The sequence below is a fragment of the Aedes albopictus genome, chromosome 2, assembly GCF_035046485.1.
Source record: "Aedes albopictus strain Foshan chromosome 2, AalbF5, whole genome shotgun sequence".
NCBI lineage: Eukaryota > Metazoa > Arthropoda > Insecta > Diptera > Culicidae > Aedes > Aedes albopictus.
The window spans coordinates 159,264,778-159,283,626 of NC_085137.1; positions in this window are offsets into that span (position 1 = coordinate 159,264,778).

Here is an 18,849-nt window from a genome sequence, read left to right on the forward strand (position 1 = left end):
ACCACAGCACACGTCAGAACCTGTGGCGCCAACATCGACTCCGATCACCAACGCCCAAAACTTTCCGTCATCAACGATGTACGGTACAGGCGACCGCCACGGTACACCCTAGGGCGACTAAAACAACCGGATATCGCCTCAGCATACGCGCAGAATCTCGAGGCCGCGTTTCCAAGCAAGGACGAGCTCGATGAGTGAAAGCAGCCATCAACGACGCAGCCGAGAGCACCATCGGGTACGTGGAACAGAATCGACGGAATGAATGGTTCAACGAAAAGTGCAGAACGGTTTTGGAGGAGAAGAACGCAGCTCGGGCGGTAGTGCTGCAGCAAGGAACGCGACAGAACGTGGAACAGTACAAGAAGCGCAAACATCAGACCCGCCTCTTTCGGTGGAAAAAGCGCCACCTGGAAGAAACAGAATGCGAGGAAATGGAACTGCTGTGTCGTTCCCATGCAACACGGAAGCTCTACGAGAAGCTCAATGCATCCCGCAACGGCTTCGCACTACGAGCCGAACTATGCTGGAATAAAGAAGGAGGCCTCTTGACGGACGGACGTGAGGTGATCGAAAGGTTAAAGCAGCAGTTCGACGAGCACCTGAAGAGTGTGGAGAACGTAGACACGGGAGACCACGGCAACAGAGGAAACGACGCCAGTGCAGCGAAGGGCGGAAATTAATCAACTCCCACGCTGAAGAAAGCAAAGGATGCCATTCATCAGCTCAAAACCGACACAGCAGCTGGTAAGGATGGTGTCGCAGCTGAACTCATCAAGATGGGCCCAGAAAAGTTGGCCACCTGTCTGCACCAGTTGATAGTCAGGATCTGGAAATTCGAACAGCTACCGGAGGAGTGGAAGGAAGAGGTAATCTGCCCCAGTCACAAGAAAGGCGGCCAAAGTGCTATGGCGCCGTCCACAAACTACGTAACGCTCTAGGGGGAGGGGGGAGTGCAGCCAAGCGTTACGGCCCATACAAAAATTTTAAGATTTTCATACAAAAAGCGTTACGGAGGGGGGGAGGGGGGTTGAAAAATGCCGATTTTAGCGTTACGTATTAAATGGACGCTGCCTATCCCAGATCATCTTCCGTCGTCTGTCACCTAAAACGAATGAGTTCGTGGGAAGTTACCAATCCGGTTTCATCGACGGCCGGTCAACAACGGACCAGATCTTCACCGTACGGCAAATCCTCCAGAAATGCCGTGAATACCAGGTCCCAACGCATCACCTGTTCATCGACTTCAAAGCGGCATACGACAGTATCGACCGCGCAGAACTATAGAAAATCATGGACGAAAACGGCATTCCTGAGAAGCTGACTAGACTGATTGAAGCAACGATTGACGGTGTGCAAAACTACGTAAGGGTTTCGGGTGAACTTACATACATACAGAAATATAATATCTTTACTAAGGTTGATCTCACTGCACTGTCGTGTGCAGCATAGTTGTTCCATGTTCTAATGGGAATCCCTATTCACATTGGCCAACTATGCTGCACACGGGAGTTTATCAGAAACCGAAAAAGTTGCAAAAGTATTAGTCATTACTGTAGTAGCAGCCGACAGCAGCGGACGGCTAACCAGAGATTGCGTTCTTTCGCGAATGCCGCAAAGCTGCCCACACAATTCGCCGCAAGCCATGTGAATTCCGCTTGCTCATGAGCACTGCTGCCTGATAATGCCAACAATCAACCGTGCCATCATCATCCATACCATCGTCGTATCCTCCTCATTCATTCAGTTATCCTGCCAACTGGGTACGTAGGTACTCTTTGCAACATCCCACTAGGCTGCCACGTTGACGATGCGGCGTGTTGTTGGCTGATGATGACGACAACCAACCAGCTAACCATCTGTTGGTTAGTTGGTTGGTTGGTTAGCTTTGTCGTTCCTTGTATTATCATGCTGAGGTCGTGTTGAATTGTTATACTGGATCCGATATCAGAAGCACCAATGAATGGCAAGATGAGAACGATAATGGTAATGTTTTATCAATGATGCACGGTGGCTTCCCACGTAAACCTCTTAACCTTTAACCGTGATAGTCACTATGTATTGTGTAGGTTGGTGGTACAGTTTCCAAAAACAATTTTGTTAATGGAAAAAATGTTTAAAGAGTAGACAAATGTTATGAATATAATGTTTCCTAATTAGGAATATATGCAGTGTCAATATAACTCATGTGTACAAACTTTTAACAAAAATACAAAAAAAAAATCATGTCCAGGATTAAAATTCGAACAGTACCTCTATATTCAAGTGAATCAACTCTCGCTCGTCGTATCGTTGATGTCACTTATTCATCGTGCAGGATTGCAGACACCATCTATTTCAGAGCGTACGTTCACTAGATAATAAAAATTATTCAATTCCAGTCAATCATCCCAACCAGCATCACACTCGTGGTGTTGAGGTACTCTAAGCTAAGCTAATAACATCAACCGCATTACCGCGCCGGCAAGAATGTCTACATCACGGGTTCCCAACCGGTGGTCCGCGGCCCCCTGGGGGACCGTGAAGCCAGTCCAGGGGGGCCGCGATGTTACCAAAAAAATGTTAAGCTTTTATTCTATTCTGCGCAAATTATCCAAATTTTAAATTTTAATAACCGCTACCCTCAAAAGCCACAATTTGAGGCACAAATTTTCAGTATCAAACACCTTCAGAAAAAGAAAAATTTCGGCTGCGCCCCTTTTTTTCAACTACGACTCAAATTGAATGTACATAACATCATTATTTACGAAATGTGAGTGTCGAATTAAAAAAAACGTATCAGTGATCGTCGAAAATCCCTCCCACAGTAAATTTTTGGCTACGCCACTGTACCCAAAAATCTCAGATTCGTTAATTTTTTTTCATATTTTTTTTTCTAAAAATTTTCATTGGGCCCCAGATGTTTTGAGAATTTTTAAAGGGGGTCGCCATCTCAAAAAGGTTGGGAACCCCTGGTCTACATCATAAGTACCTGAGCGTATCCGGTAGTGATGCTGATATCTCTGAAACAGCCATAAGCATGTGGATGGCATTAGGATTCGTCCCACAAGCAGCCTATCAGGATCCTACCAGTCAATTAGGCGACAAACACCGCGGGTGCTCGCGCGGGTGTACATAATGAATGAGATCACCACATGCATCCGTTTCGTAACATACAGCATTGGGATATTGGCCAGGATCCAGTGTAGGACATTCAAGGATAACATATGATGGGATAGCTGGTCAATGTTGAGTATTGTATGCCATTGTTACTACGCGCACATGTAGGAATAAAATAAGCCACATTAAGGTTCTAAGTTCCTAGCTCCAAGTTCTTAGTTCATGATTTTTAGTTCTTCGTTCTTCGTTCTTCGTTCTTCGTTCTTCGTTCTTCGTTCTTCGTTCTTCGTTCTTCGTTCTTCGTTATTCGTTATTCGTTATTCGTTCTTCGTTCTTCGTTCTTCGTTCTTCGTTCTTCGTTCTTCGTTCTTCGTTCTTCGTTCTTCGTTCTTCGTTCTTCGTTCTTCGTTCTTCGTTCTTCGTTCTTCGTTCTTCGTTCTTCGTTCTTCGTTCTTCGTTCTTCGTTCTTCGTTCTTCGTTCTTCGTTCTTCGTTCTTCGTTCTTCGTTCTTCGTTCTTCGTTCTTCGTTCTTCGTTCTTCGTTCTTCGTTCTTCGTTCTTCGTTCTTCGTTCTTCGTTCTTCGTTCTTCGTTCTTCGTTCTTCGTTCTTCGTTCTTCGTTCTTCGTTCTTCGTTCTTCGTTCTTCGTTCTTCGTTCTTCGTTCTTCGTTCTTCGTTCTTCGTTCTTCGTTCTTCGTTCTTCGTTCTTCGTTCTTCGTTCTTCGTTCTTCGTTCTTCGTTCTTCGTTCTTCGTTCTTCGTTCTTCGTTCTTCGTTCTTCGTTCTTCGTTCTTCGTTCTTCGTTCTTCGTTCTTCGTTCTTCGTTCTTCGTTCTTCGTTCTTCGTTCTTCGTTCTTCGTTCTTCGTTCTTCGTTCTTCGTTCTTCGTTCTTCGTTCTTCGTTCTTCGTTCTTCGTTCTTCATCTTCGTTCTTCATTCTTCGTTCTTCGTTCTTCGTTCTTCGTTCTTCGTTCTTCGTTCTTCGTTCTTCGTTCGTCGTTCTTCGTTCTTCGTTCTTAGTTCCACTTTTATCGAGTGTGTGTAATTTTGAACAGTCATGTTTCATTTTGGATCATATCGACCCCTCCGGCCCCAAAGGACCTTACTTTGGACACATTATTCCATTACCTTCAACCACGATGTGGTCAACGGTAATCGAACACTTACACCAGTTTGCTATATCACTCCTGAATGGGAAGAAAATTGAAAATATGATAGCGTAGCTGGACCTCGAAGCGTGTCTCCTTATCGATGTGATCATTCTGTGCCAATGCATCTTTATAGAAAAAAACACACAGCTAGAACAAGCGTGGTGAAGTGGAAAGCGCAACGACGAAGTACCGTGCAATAAAGTGCACCGAGAAAAAAAAATCCGCACTTGCTGGTGGCGACAAAGTGAGATGTTTTATGCGCCATCCCCGGACACGCGACACCAACCCTACGCTCCCATTATTGAACCGCTGCCGACGCCGACGAGGGGATTCATTATGAGGCAAATATTAATTTACCCGCACAGGATGTAACAGGAGATGATGTGATTTTCACTTTGCACTCTCTCGGTTGGCTGGCTGGTTGGTGGAGTGGCGCAGAGCAATAAGATTCTGCTCCACTATTGCCGCCGCCACGTGGATTATGGTCTCGTTTTTTTTCCTTCTACTCCAATTCAGCTCCGAGAATTATGATGACTGGGTTTAAAAGAGGAGAAAATGTGATTCTAATGTAAGTTGACACTTTATCGGCGATAAGGCGCCAATGAGGTTGTGTCGTCGAATGGAGCAATGTAACACGAGAGAATCAATCGAGGACTCTAACAGTGGGTATGAAGGCAACGGTTTCAAAAGTGTTTGAAATTCATTCAAACCTTATTTTCTTAACAATACAGCAGTTGGTTATTGAAATAATATCATGTAGGAACTGAAATCTATGATTTTTGGAACATACAAATGAAAAACGTTAACATCATTCGTACATCGTGTTTTTTTAATCAAGAATATTTTGTAGAATAGATCAGTATTTATATCATTACAGATAACACTAGTTTACCAGAAACACGAAAGTACGAAGTCTTGACATTTTGGCAAGCCAGCTTAGATTAATATCAGTCAAAATTTCAGTTTTGTATCTGTTTCAAATAATGACACCCACGCATCGATTGTTTATAAATAACGTGATACAAAATCAAACACCATTGATATTGTCTGTGCCTACACAGAAATAAGGCACTCTCAAATAAAAAATAGCTCAATTCAATTTTTTCGAGCTCAAAAAAGCACTCGCAAAAGAAAACGCTATCAAAAAGCCACACGGTGGTCAACCTTTACATAGAAAATCGATATACACAATAAGAAAAAAATCACCGACTTCGGTAATGTTTTACCGAAATCTCAACCGTTAACCCGGGAGCGGTCGCATCGTGTACTGAGTACACGCACCATGAAAAATGCACGCTTATGGTACAAAGTGTGAGCGCGGCGTTGCTGCAGGTAGTCAAAGACGCGACTGCTCGAGGGTTAAGTTGTTTTACAGGAAAAAATAGGTAAAGCTTGCAACTTCTACCGAACTTCCTTAGAGTTTGACAGATAAACGATAACATTTTACCGAAATTTTGTAATTTTTTACAGAATTTCGGTAAAAATCCATTACCGAACGCTCAGCGGTTGAGATTTCGGTAAAAATTACCGAACGCAATTAGCTGTGTAATAGATTTGAGAATGTCGTGATACTTAGTCCTGTCACGGTCGCCATGTAGTAGTCCGATACTGTTATACTCGACGACGGAGGTGATATGTAATTCAAATAAATAAAAGTGGAATGATATTTGTATGTCACGATTTGACGTGAGAACAGGCCATCGGATTATTTACATAACTTTTTCATTGTTGCATTCGAGCAAGGCTCCGACGTCTATGGTTTTCACCAAGGATGGAAGAAAATCACTTCTAGTGACAAATAATACAGGATACGAACAATCCAAGATTGCTTTGCTCTTGCAGTAGCATGATGCCAACACCTTCGCCCCGTGCTTGTATCGTGGGATCACAGGCAATCAAAGCATCTGATGCACTCTTTATCATGGGATCACACGTTATCGGATCATGTTACAAGTCGCGATAAATTTTATTCATCACGATTTAAATTTGGATTTAAACCACTTATGAGCCAATAAACAGAATTCATGATTGAAAACAATACATTCATTGGCATATAAAATAAATAACACTGAAAGCGGCGTTGTGTGTGCTATGGTCGTACGATCCGCCGTGTTCATCAGCATTTTAAAGTTGTTGTAGCTCATGGTTTTGAAAAGTTTTTGTACGTTTGTGTAGTTTACAAAATTTCCTTTCGAAAGACACTGTTCGTGAATCTGTGCGATCAAATTTGGAAGAGTTCTCTTCGTGTGAAGTTATAAACTAAAGTGATAAACAACGTCTTCAGCTGGAACAGTATTGTTTTATCATAAAGGCCCGCTTTAGGGCGAAGACCGCGCGGCAGGGCAGCGGGTGGGCCGCTCGCCAGAATGACGTCGGTACTGTGTAGCGTGTGCATACAGAAGATTATTGCTGAAAACGATCGGGTTTACTGCTTCGGTGGCTGCCACAAGATCTTCCATGCGAAATGTTCCGACCTGCACTCCTCAGCAGTGACTGCTTTAAGGCAAAATGTGGGGCTGAAGTATATGTGTTTTGACTGTCGTAAGAGTCAAATTGATCTGAATGCACTGAAAAATGATTCCACTGAGATTGCAGCTACGGTGGCTGCTATGAGCAAATCAATCGAAGAACTCGACACAAAACTGAGTGAAACAGTTAGATCCCAACTCGACATCCTCCAAAGCTCTTTGATGTCGCGCGTTAAAGAGCTCATTGAAAAAGAAGTTTCCAACTTCCAGTCGAAATCTACTACTGTGGTTGCAAGATCTTATGCAGACGTCGCTCGTAGCACACGAAGTATTCCATCAGCCCCAGTGGTAAACTCTTCTTCCGCACACCGAAAAGGATTAAGTACTCCCGTCTCTGCGATTACCCCAATTGCAACTGATGATATGCTATGCTCAAACGACAACTTGGATGATGACCGAGGTTGGCTCCGCTCTGGGAAGCGTCGTGGACCGAGATCGGCTAAAAACGTGAACAATATCAGGCTCACTCCTGTTCAGCCCGACCCTGCTGTGGTGCCAGGTAGTCTAGCCCCTAAGTCTGGTGCGATATTGCGTATCGAGCAAACAATTTGCTTCAAGCCGCTCGAACCTCAACCAGTCGAAGTAACGAAAAGTGACCTTCAACAGAACCTCGATCCGGTCAGTTATGCCGTGAAAAACGTTCGCTTCAAGGAGTCAGGGGAAGCATTTATTCGATGCGAAACTAGAGAGCAAGCTCTAAGGATGGTCTCTGCTGCAAAGAAAGTACTGAACGAGAAATATTCCGTTGAGATACAAAATGCCCTCAAACCACGTGTGAAAATAATCGGATTCGATGAAAGTGTGACTAAAGACGATTTGGCTGACATGATCAAAAAGCAAAATGTGTCACTTCATGACCTTGAGATGCAGGTCGTTCGACTGACGAAAAACGAGAAGCATAAATCCAATCCGATGACTGCACTGATTGAGGTAGACGCGAGCTCACTTGCAAGACTAATCAAACTGCAACGTTTGAATATTGGATGGTGTCGCTGTCGTGTCGTGGAGAGCATAAACGTAAACCAGTGCTATAATTGTTTTGAATATGGTCACAAAGCGAGTGATTGTACTGCTCCTGCTTGTTGCCCCAGGTGTGCAGAATGTCATGAGTTCAGCGAATGCGAGTCAAGTTACTACAAATGTGTAAACTGCTTCAAACATAATGAACAACATAAGACGGATTCCGATAACCAACTGGATATTTCTCATTCCTCATGGAGCACTAGATGTCCTATTCTCCAGCGCCGCCTAAATCGTGCCAAGCAAAGAATCGACTATTCATCATAGCAATCAATCGATGCCACTACGATAGAACCTTGCCCAAAATGGATTTCCGGTGATTACTCAGTTTCCTCAGGTAAACTAAATATAAGTATATGTTCTGCCGAGGCGGGTGAAGATGCTGCACACAACCTTATGAGAACCACATTCCAGTCAAAACACCATTTGCACCAGAGTTCACCAGCGTCATCATGTCCCACAGATTTGTCATTTGGCGACACCTGTGCTCTCTCAGGTAATTATTACATGGGTATATGTCCTGCCGAGGCTGGAGAAGATACTGCGCACAATCTCATTCAGGCTGCATTACAGACCGGTCGTTTGGATGCCATCTGCGATATTGCTACGGAGTCCTCTACGATGTTTCCATCTGGCGACAATGATGGTTTCTCAGGTAAACATAGAACAGATATATGTCCTGCCGAAGTTAGGGAAGATGTTACACGCAATTTGACCCCCTGCACATTGCAGTCGCACCAACCTATCAACCGCTCTACGACGACCATGAACCACTCACGTGATGAATCCCACGACGGAAAGAGAGCATCCCGCCCAGCGTCAGAAATGAATTCGTCACCACCGCTCAAAATTTACTACCAGAACACACGAGGGCTGAGGACCAAAATCGACGAGTTTTACTTGGCAGTATCTGAAATGGAATATGACATCATCGTTTTAACGGAGACGTGGCTAAACGACCAACACCTATCGACCCAATTATTCGGAAGCAACTATGCGGTATACAGGGATGATCGAAATTTCGCCGTCACAGGAATGTCGAGAGGAGGGGGAGTATTGATTGCTGCAGCTAATCATCTCTCTTCAAGTCAAGTCTACGTCCGGACCACTGTCGAATTGGACCAAGTCTACGTCCAAATAGGTTTGAGTGGAGTCGATGTCTACATCGGTGTCGTATATTTCAGTCCTGATCAGGCCACGGTTAAATCTACAATTGAAGATCATCTTGATTCTGTTAGAGCCATTTCTGATCGCTTATCACCAGCCGATACCATCCTGATGTTTGGGGATTACAATCAACCGAATTTAGTCTGGAATGCCGCTCCTTCAGGGTTTGCCTTCCCCGATCCTGTTGAATCTGGTTTCCATGTTGCCTGCTCTGCTCTCTTAGATGGCATGTCCCTTCTGGATCTCAAGCAGCTAAATGTGATCAAGAATTCTATTGGCCGTACTCTGGATCTTGTATTCGTCAGTGGCGACAAACATGACTCTTGTGAAATACTTCCGGTTTCGGACCCGTTGGTAAATGCTGACGCATTTCATCCCCCGATGCTGTCTCTCCTGGACTGCTCGCCGCCGGTACGATTTGAGGAAATAGACGACACAGGGCAATTCAATTTTCGTAAGGCAGATTTTCATGCGCTAAGCTTAGCTCTAAGGCATGTGGATTGGTCTCATCTTGAAGCTGCTGATGACGTCAACGTAGCAGTTGCTATATTCAACAGTACGCTCACCGACATGTTCCAGGATTACGTACCTGTCTTTCGACCTCGTTGTCACCCACCATGGTCAACTGGTCAACTACGGCATTTGAAACGAAGGCGCGCCGCTGCTCTCCGACGTTTTTCAAACAACAGAAATGTTTACACGAAGCAAGTATTTATGCTAGCTAGCAATAAGTATAAGTCTCTCAATCGTAAGCTTTACAACACATTCGTCCGACGAACTCAGTCTAATTTAAAGCGCAATCCTCGACAATTTTGGTCCTTTGTGAATAAGAAGCGCAAGCAAAGCGGGCTTCCCTGTAGCATGTTTCTGGGATCGCAAACTGCAAACAGCCCACAAGAAGTTTGTAACCTTTTTGCGAAACACTTTGGTAGTGTGTTTCAACAACAGTTCGATGGTGAAGAATTTACTCGAGCTGCACTTGATGATGTCCCTAGTGATGTAGTTGCCTTGTCCTTTCCTGGCTTTGACGAAGATGATATCCTTTATGCGATCAACAAACTGAAATCATCAACTGCCGCTGGTCCAGATGGAATTCCACCAATCCTTCTTAAGAGATGCGCAAGTTCGCTGTGGCATCCTTTGCAAATCATTTGTAATAAATCCATAGCGCTGGGAAAATTTCCAGAAAGCTGGAAGCTATCAGTAATGTTCCCTGCTTTCAAGAAAGGTGATAAGCGGGACATCAAGAACTACAGAGGGGTAACATCGTTATGCGCTGGATCTAAACTATTGGAGACTTTGGTGAGCCGCGTACTATTTTTTGCCATGAAGAATTATATTGCGCAGGAACAACATGGTTTCTTTCCTGGACGGTCGATTAACACTAACTTGGTCGAATTCACATCGTTTGCTTTAAAGGAAATGGAAGCAGGAGGACAAATCGACACCATATATACCGACTTAAAATCTGCGTTCGATCTGGTGAACCATGACATCTTGTTGGCAAAAATGAAGCGTCTAGGTGCTCCACCCAAATTCGTTTCATGGTTAGAGTCATACCTTGATAGTCGCGTTCTGTACGTTAAAATTGGCAATGCAACATCGGATAACTACCACGCCTCCTCCGGAGTACCTCAAGGCAGTAATCTTGGGCCATTGCTGTTCTCGATTTTCTTCAACGACATTTGTTTTGTGCTCCCAGACGGGTGTAGACTGCTCTACGCCGATGACCTCAAAATATTTTTGCTGATCAGATCGGTAGAAGATTGCCTGGAGCTTCAACGTTTGGCAGATATCTTCCAAAACTGGTGCTCTAGAAACATGCTGACAGTGAGCACTTCTAAATGCTGTGTAATATCGTTTTCCAGAAAGAAAACTCCAATCAAGTGGACTTACAAAATCTCTGGAATTGAACTGGAACGAGTTTCTGTTGTGAAAGACCTTGGTGTATTACTTGATTCAAAGCTGTCATTCTCGGATCACTATTCAACGATCATAGCGAAAGCTAATAGGAATCTAGGTTTCATCTTTAGGATTGCAGCGGAATTCCATGACCCATACTGCTTACGTGCTCTTTATGTGAGTTTGGTGCGTTCTGTATTAGAATCGGCCTCTATTGTTTGGTGCCCTTACACCGAAATCTGGAGCAGACGAATTGAGGCCGTGCAGAAACGATTTATCCGATACGCCTTAAGGTTTCTCCCCTGGAATGACCCTGACAACTTGCCACCGTATGAGGACCGTTGCCGCCTGATAGCCTTGGAAACGTTATCGAACAGGCGTTCTCTTTCAAAAGCAACTTTCGTTGGAAAGCTATTATTAAATGTTATCGACTCTCCTAATTTACTTCAACAAGTTAGGCTTAATGTCCCCCCTCGTGTGCTGAGGAATCACGACTTTCTGCGGTTAGACTACCATCGAACTATGTACGGACAGAACGAACCAATCAGGGCAATGTGTAATATCTTCAACAGCGTTATTAATGTATTTGATTTTAATGTGTCCATAGATGTTTTTAAAACTAGACTAAGAAGATTGTTTGTTAGGTTATAAGGTTTGAATGTTCATGTAGACACAACAGTCAGATGGACAAATATAATATAATAATAATAATAATAATAATAATAATATCTTGATATTAGAGCAACAAGAATGCACAAAAAGTGAATGATTTTTGTTATTTATCATTTCATCTGCATGATAAAGATCGCATCATGGTCGCACATGCCTCGCGATTCAATTTTCGCGGAACGTGATTTGTTATAATGCTTGACGACAAGGTTCTATCGTTGTTGCTATGATCGCGCGATGCGCTTCAACCGCGACACATTCGAGATCTTATCATGATCACTAGATTTCCATCCTTGGTTTTCACAGTTGTAATCATCTGGGTGTCTACCCTATTGCATTTTGAAATAGAGAAATCCTCGATGAACAGTAACAGATGTACTTGCAAAAGTTCAACCAGAAAGTTTTGAGAAAAATCCATTAGGAAATAGCATCAGTCAATAGTTTTGCACATATTTTTGGAGGAAAATCTCAGAGAGTTGCAGCAGGCATTGACGCGATCGGTCGTATTTTGTTTTGATTGCAGGTCGTTTTCCGAGCTACCGTGTGTCATGATTTGATCGATCGCTTGGTTAGGGTTACGCCTTCCGTACTACATTTCCCGAGTTAATGTACAGTTGCGCCAGTTTATTTAGACAAATGGGACCATTTTTTGTTTCGGAAGTGCCGGGGTTCATTGTTTCGCGCTTGCATTTTCCATAGCATTGTTTTAAGTTTAGGTCTGTTTGCATATCAGAAGAAATTTCTCAGCCTATCTTGATCCATCGGAAATTCCTTGCCAAATTCGCTCAAGAAACCGTTTTTTCTTCGATCGCAGTACACAGTTGCGAAGAAATGACAATTGAGCGCCATACTTACTTAATTTCAGTCCTTAGCACCCACGGTGGTGCAGAGGGCCAAATTGAAAGATTTCCATACTGGGCGATTGCCAGCCATCGCCTTGACCTGTGGCAAATATCTGTCGACTTACTTGATTTCGTTGCTGAGGTTGCGCCGCCATGAGCCTCTGGGTCTGCCTCTGCTGCGATGTCCTGCTGGGTTCCAGTCTAACGCTTGTTTGCAGATTTCGTTTCCGCTCCTGCGTAGAGTGGATTTCTGTCGCTATTGACTTTGATGACATCGACGATGGAGATCCAACTGTGAGGCCACCTTGCACGAATTATATACCGCAAGCATCTATTGATTAGGATCTGCAGCCGTTGCATGTTCTCCACTGATACACACCAGGTTTCACTGCCGTACAGCTGCACAGATTTCACGTTCGAGTTAAAAATTCGTATTTTGGTGCGTCGACTGATCTGGTTGTTTTTCCATATATTTCTTAAACTCGAAAAAACAGCCGAATTTAGGGGGGGGGGGGGGCAGGGGGTCAGCCCCCCCCCCCCCATTTTAGAAGCCCCTACAAAATTTCACTTCACGAAAAAAAATGTTATTATACTTAGTGTTATTATAGATAGATTTGATTTTTGTCTCAAGAACTTCGAATTATTTACTGTCTTCTGGCTGTATGTGCACACTGATTTTAGAGTCCCTTGTTCGGCTGCTCTATTTTCGGTAAAAGTTCGGATTACCGAAGGTCGGCACAGTTTTACCGAAGGTCGGCACAGTTTTACCGAAGTTCCGATAATTTTTACCGAACGTTCGGTAAACATTGCCGATGATTCGGAAGAGTTTAACGAGTTTAACGAACGTTGATGAACTTCGATAATGTTTTGCTGAATATTCGGTGATCTGAACTTTTTCCGAAAATAGAACAGCTGAATACTGTACTTTATTGTAAGTGTGTGATATGTTGTGATTCTTTTGAAAAATACTGCAACTATTTACCCATTTTTTTATGAAATTTTAAATTTTGCCTCCAAAACTTAATAACATTTATTTTGTTGTGCAATTGCTTATGAAAAATTACCGGAAATCCTGAAGAAAATCTTCGATTGAATTCTAATGAACTCCAAAACTCTATGAATTGCAGAGTCAAAAAATTCTACTAAATATGTTTGTTTATTTTCCGAAAGTTTTTGAAAACATTTTGAAGAATTTTCTATAGAGTTCTTGGAAGAATTAAAAGTTTTTTTTTCTTCGAAATTTATACGTAGTTTTGAAATCCTTGTATTTCATTTTATTTAGACAGCTTACGTCTTCCCAAATCAGGGAACACCAAATCTGTTGAAACATTTTTTAGAGATGCAGATTATTTTAAAAAGTTTCTGTCCAAGTTTTTTGAGTTTAGAGATTTGCTTGTTGAAATAAGGAAGAATCCATGGTGAACTCCTGGTAAAATCCATAGATTCCAGGAGAAAATTTCAGAAGGAACTGGCTAAAATTTTGTCCGGGTTTTCCGCTAATGATATTCAAGAATTTAATAGGAAATTCTGTCGGAAATGCAGTCAGAATTCCATCAGGAACTCCCTTTAAAATTTCTTCAGCATTTTCTATTATAATTTTCTCTTCGATTTCAGAGCTTTGTGGAAAATTATTTGGGGAGGTCACTAGAACCACCCCTTACAGTCGCGTTAGAACAATTGATTAATTGATTTGTCTTTATTTAAGAGACTTTAGGCCCTTGCTACACGTTACAACAAGTTATTGTTAAATATTCTTTATTTGTGGTGATAACTTGCAACTCCCCCAGAGGTTGTTGAAGGGATCCACTAGAAATTCTCTTAGGATTTCGCAAAAAAAAACTACACCACCGATTGTGCTACAAATTTTACTGGAAATTTCATAATTATTTCAGCTATAAATTCTTCTTGAAATGTATCCATAAAGAATGGCATTAATTTCTACTAAATCGGAGATATAATGCCGCGTTGTTTTTACGCTAGAACTTCAAATCTGTAATGAATAAATTTAATGGATTTCAACATTTTCCCTAGATTTGTTCTAGATGCAAATTCTTCCCCAACGACATTAATACCTTCATTAACATATTTGTTAGAAAGATTATTATATTTTTTAGATTTTTTCATTGTTATATGGGCAAAAATAAATCCTCTATCAAAAGAGCCCCCACAACACTGTGGCCCCAGGCCCCCACATTTAGAAATCCGGCCATGAGTAGGGGTGATAGTATATATCCTTGCTTCACTCCAGCAACGACCCGGACCGGATCGGACAAAACACCGTTGTGCAGTACTCTGCACGAAAATGCCCTTTACTATGCTTCAATGAGGCCGATGATTTTCTCAGGGAGACCCTTGCGTCGGCGGGCTTCCCACATGTATTCGAAAGCTTTTTCGATGTCAATGAACAATGAACAGAGAGACTCTTGGAATTCATTGATTTGTTCCAGAATAATACGGAGCGTGACAATATGGTCCACACAGGATCGTCCGGCACGGACTGCTTGCTGCCGTCGGAGAGTTGCGTCAATCTTCCAATCTAACCATGTGTGTTGCTTGGGCAGTCAGCTCACCCTTTTTGGGTTCCTTTACTAATGTCGCGATTTCCCATTATGTTGCGGAATAATTAATGCAGTAGTTGTGCGGATACTACGGGGTCAGCTTTGAGCATCTCAGCTGATATACTATCGACCCCTGGGGCTCTGTTCGATTTCATGCTACGGATGGCTGTTTCTATCTCCTGCACTGATGGAGCTTCGGTGTTAAACGGGTGATGCGTCAAACCCTTGGCGGATCATGCTGAGGTGTTGATAGCGTGGCTGACACTTGAAAAAGGTTTACAAAGTGCTCGAACCAGCGTTTCAACTGTCCAGCCGTGTCGTGTCTTTCACGGACATCGCAGCATTCATCTTGGTCCCACTAAGGCGACGTGAGACATCGTAGAGGAGACGGATGTCGCCGGTGTTTGCGGCTTTCTCGCCTTCGTCGGCTAGGGAGTCCGCCCAAGCTCGTTTGTCCCGTCCACATGAGCGTTTCACTTCTTTCTCGAGAGCCGAATAGCGCTGACGGGCTACGGCTTTGGCTCCTCGTGTTTTCACTCGCTCTATCGCGGCTTTGACGTGCCTTCGCTCCTCTATCTTCCTCCTGGTATCATCTGTAATCCACTGCTTTCTCCGGGTGCGTAACTCACCCAAATTATTCTCGCCGGTGGCGATGACGGCATTCTTGATGGCGCTCCATTGATCTTCTACGCTTCAACCTTCTGGGATATTCGAAGCACGGTTCTCTAGCTCCTCGACGAAGGACTTTTTCACCGCAGCGTCTCCCAGTCGGCGTGTGTTGAACCGGTGCCCGATTTTCTCCTCCTGTCGATGGACCCTAGCAATACGCAGTTGGATGTCGCCGATTAGGAGATGATGGTCGGACGCAATGTCGAATGTCGACGCTACGTTTGTTCCGCACATCAAGAAGCCTCCATCTCCATTTTCGGCTGATGTAGATGTGGTCAATTTGATTTTCCGTAACGCCATCAGGAAACCAATGCACAATGGGTCCAGAGCCGTATTTGCGAAGACAAAAATGTTTGTGCCTAAACCTTAAGTTTTAGATACATGGTGTCTTTGGGAAACTTTATTCTTATTTTTCGACCTTTTTTCTCATTTTTGTGAAATTAGGGTGGTCCCTCTAGTTTCGCTGATCCAAACATCTGCTTTTTAATAGTTTTATGTACGTTCACAAAATGTTCTACAAAGTTGTAAAAGAACTTATTTGGAGCAAGTTTGCCGAAGAAACCATTATTCTATCTCTTATGGTTCCTAACTTATAATTTTTTGAAAGATTCATGTTAGGGTGAACCATGAATTTCAGTTTTCATGAAATAACTTTTAATTCGTTCGTTTCTCGTAAATACTTTGTTCCGAGCACATTTAGAACTATCAACTACGCATATTTTTTCCGAAGAGCTAAAAGTTCTAACTCGCGTAGTTAAAAAGATATTGGCATTTTTCTTTGAAAAATTACTTTTTTTCAAAAAGTCATATCTCAAAAAGGAGCAAATGGATTTTCAATCTCCTGGTTGCATTGGAAAGATCGTACTCTGTTCTATTTATGGTGAAAAAACTGTAGGTACCTTTTTTGTTTAAAGCTTTTTATTGAATTTTGAAAATGCGATTTTTTTCATGGAAAAGCAGTTGTAACTTTGAAAATCGATGAGATACAAACTTGGCGTCTTCGACAAAATTGTGAGTTTTTGGCTGCTTTAAAAGTGCCCAGAACAAAGTATTGCGAAAAAATCAACACATAAAATTATATTGAGTAAAAACAGATTTTCATATGAAAAATGACACATTTCAAGCAAATTCAACTCGTCTTTGTTAGATAGATCAAAGTAGCTTGGTAGATGGTCATCCATTTCATTCTAGAACCAATGTTTATTTATACTGTCATCACCATTTAGGCACAATGTTGATAAGATATTGTAATTCATGTAACTTTGATAGGTTTTTACGTTAACATAAACATATACTAGTGATTGACATTTGCACTATCCATACATTGAAGTGATGAAATTGAAATTAAATTGATGGAAATCAGCTCAAAATCACATTTTAAGTTGAGTTCATTGACGAATTATGGATTATAAGCAAATTTAAACATTTTCGACATGGTTACTTCGATCTATCTAAAAAAGACTAGTCGAGTTTGCTGAAATTGTTACGCTTTCCTTATGAAAATCGGTTTTTATTCAATATAATTTTATGTGTTGATTTTTTCGCAATAATTTGTTCTGGGAACTTTTAGAGCAGCCAAAAACTCACAATTTTGTCGAAGACGCTAAGTTTGTATCTCATAGATTTTCAAAGTTACAACTGGTTTTCCATGAAAAAAATCGTATTTTCAAAATTCAATAAAAAGCTTTAAACAAAAAAGGTACCTACAGTTTTTTCACCATAAATAGAACAGAGTACGATCTTTCCAATGCAACCGGGGATTGAAAATCCATTTGCTCCTTTTTAAGATATGACTTCTTGAAAAAAAAGTGTTTTTTTGAAGAAAAATGCAAATATCTTTTTAAATACGCGAGTTAGAACTTTGAGCTCTTTGGAAAAAATATGCGTCGTTGATAGTTCTAAAAGTGCTCGGAACAAAGTATTGACGAGAAACGAACGAATTTGAAGTTATTTCAGGAAAACTGAAATTCATGGATCACCCTAATATGAATCTTTTAATAATATATAAGTTAGGAACCATAAGAGATAGAATAATGGTTTCTTCGGCAGACTTGCTCCAAATAAGTTCTTTTACAACTTTGTAGAACATTTTGTGAACGTACATAAAACTATTAAAAAGCAGATGTTTGGATCAGCGAAACTAGAGGGACCACCCTAATTTCACAATAATGAGAAAAAAGGTCGAAAAATAAGAAGAAACTTTCCCAAAAACACCATGTATCTAAAACTTAAGGTTTAGGCACAAACATTTTTGTCTTCGTAAACACGGCTCTGGACCCATTGTGCAATGTCACTTTGTGCACTGGTCGATGAGGAAAGAGGGACCCCCTAATTACCGTGTCATTGTTGCCACAAAACTCTGCAAACAGCCTTCCGTTTTGCTCATTTCTCCGAGACCATGGCGTCCAATGACGTGCTCATAGTCCGAGTTGTCGGAACCAACCTTCGCGTTGAAGTCGCCCATGAGGAACTTGCTATCACCTTTCGGAATCTTGTCCACGACAGCATTCAATTGACTGTAAAAGTTCTCTTTATCTTGTAATTCGGCAGCATCGGTTGGCGCGTAACATTGGATAATGGTAAGGTTTCGAGCCCGTGTTCTAAATCTGGCTACAATTATCCTCTCATTAATAGGTTCCCACTTCATGAGCGCTGCGTGGGCGTGAGCGCTGAACAGGAAACCAACTCCACGGTGGCGAGGAGCGTGTTCACCTCGTAGGCCAGTGTATAGCAGAATTTGACCCGACGTCAATCTGTGTTCTTCAAAGTTCGGCCAACGGACTTCGCTCAGTCCTAGGAGCGTCATACGGAGCCTATTAAAAGAGCTTCCACTGGAATGTACATGTAAAATGTCGCCGAACATAAAATGCGATAAAATTAAAGACTTGAATAGCTTCAACTTGGTATCAGGTGGGGCGGCAGAGGTACAGCAGTATAACGTTCGAAGACTGGCGTATAGGTATCTTTCCACACTGTTGGTCAATCAGTCTGTCTCACTGTAAATCACTTTGGAAAAAAGTGACCTAGGTTGCTAGCGTTTTCTAACCAATCGATGTTCTGACCATTCATCACGATTCTTGGGGCGAATGAAGTTATTCCTTCAACCTTCAGCGTTTCGACGTCGGCAAGTAATGAATAGTGCCTTGCACTTGGCAGGATTTACTTGAAGATTGTTGCGTCGCGAGAAATCAGCAACACGTTCGAGGTCTGCATTCACCATCCTCATGAGTTAGTTCGTAAAGTTCGACATC